We start from the raw sequence: 1,877 nt of genomic DNA, 5'->3' as shown, positions 1-1,877 counted from the left end.
AAATATGCTTTTATATTGCAAGTCGTCACGGCAGGGTATTGGGAAAAGTTTTCAATTAGCAATAATCGAGCCTCGGATAAACCTCATTGGCTATGATACTGCCACTGATCTGGACCCCCCAAATGTGAGTGTCAGCGAGAAGGCCTGGGCAACCTATGGGGCCCTGAGCTGTGGATCAGTGTCTATCCCTGGTATACAAACAGTCTTCGTGTGCCTATAGCACAAAGAGGGATGCTCTCTCAGCCTGGACTCTTAGGGGAGTGCCTGGACCCTACCCAGAGTAAAATGACAGACTCTGATATCCCCTATGTGGAAGGATTTGGCAATAGGGTGGGAGGGTGGGGGGAAGGGGAGTGCAGGAGGAGGGGAGGGAGAGGGAACTGGGATTGACATGTAAAACAAGCTATTTAAAATAAAAAAATATGCTTTTATAGATTTTCTGGCTTAGTCTGGTTTTAAGGCAAGGCAGTCTTGCAGGTTGTTACTGCTAAACTCTGTGGTTGGGCACATTTAGCCCAGTGTTTGAACTCACCTCCACTAGGAAGACCTGCTGCTTGCTCCCTGGGATCTGCGTGGCGCACACACGCTTTGAGTGGCTTCATTGTCCCAATTTCTCTGAGTGTCATCCTCACTGTCTTTCCCTCTGTCTCCTTCTCTTTGTAGTTGTCTGAGCTCAACACTGCAGAGCCCACGCATATGGTGTCCGTGTGCCTTTCATGCTGACCTCCTTCAAATCACACAGATTCCAGCAGAAGCATTAATATGCTCACTCCTCCCTGATTACTTACACAGACAATGCTCTTCCCCTGCATTTATTCACAGAACACTGCATTCATTTATTCACATTCACCTCCACTCATTCATTCTCTTCACCTCCATTCATTTTCTTCCCCTCCATTCATTCATTCTCTTCTGCCCCATTCATTTATTCGCTGACTAAGTGCACTGGAGACTTGTCTGTCTTCCTCAACTAGAACGCACACCCTGCTGGGATTGATCTGTCTCTGTTCACTGATGAATTCCAATACATGCAGCTCTGCCTGGCACATAGTTAGTCACCAAGTGTTTATATTTACTTATCAGCAAGTGATATCTTTTCACTCTGTTGTTCTTATCATATGAAAGAAAAGTTCACATATTGCTTAAACATGCACTTTTTTCTTAAATTTTAATGAATCCCTTTTAAGTAATGAATTTAATGGCTTTGTGTCTACATTATTTTTAAGCAGCAAGACGAACCCACAATGGGGAATTCTTTTAAGTATTTATCAGTAAACATTCTTTTTTTATTTTTCAGTTTAAATTTAGATAAGAAACAAGGTTGCTTCACAAGTCAGTTCCAGGTCCCTCTCTCTTTCCCTCCCCTCCTCCTGTGCCCTGCCCCCAACCCCCCATTATCCCCTCATTTCCCCAGGGAGGGTGAGGCCCTCCATGGGGGTGTCCATAGTCTGTCATTTCATATAGGGCAGGGTCTAGATCCTTTCCCAAGAGTTCAGGATGAGAGTGCACCTCACATTGTTGGATGGCAGTCCAAAGTCCATGTGTATACTCGGGATGGGTACTGATCTGCTGCCCAAGGATCAATAGATTACCTAGGCCTCCTCACTGACACTCACATTCAGGGGGTCTTGATCAGTCCCATGCTGGATTCCCAGGCTGATGCCTGGGATTCAAGAGTTAACCTTTGTCAGGTCAGCTGTTTCTGGGGGTTAAACCAGCCCAGTCTTAATCCCTTTGGTCATCAGTCCTCCCTCTCTGTTACTGGCTTTCTTGAGTTCAGCTCAGTACTTAACCGAGGGAGTCTGCCTCTTCTTTGATCAGCCACTGAATGAAGGTTCTGTTTCCCAGACTCTCTGGCCATGGGATTGTAGGCTGGC

The 1,877-nt window shown here is 45.9% G+C and overlaps 1 pseudogene; it reads right to left on the bottom strand.

Annotated features, from left to right (window-relative positions):
* Positions 1-116, bottom strand: LOC121138397 (annotated as a pseudogene; the record flags this gene model as incomplete).
* Positions 117-1,877: the final 1,761 nt, after the last annotated feature.

The sequence above is a fragment of the Mesocricetus auratus genome, unplaced genomic scaffold (assembly GCF_017639785.1).
Source record: "Mesocricetus auratus isolate SY011 unplaced genomic scaffold, BCM_Maur_2.0 contig_10475_pilon_obj, whole genome shotgun sequence".
Classification (NCBI taxonomy): Eukaryota; Metazoa; Chordata; class Mammalia; order Rodentia; family Cricetidae; genus Mesocricetus; species Mesocricetus auratus.
Note: the sequence above shows the minus strand (reverse complement) of the source record. Positions and strands in the feature narration are given on the sequence as shown.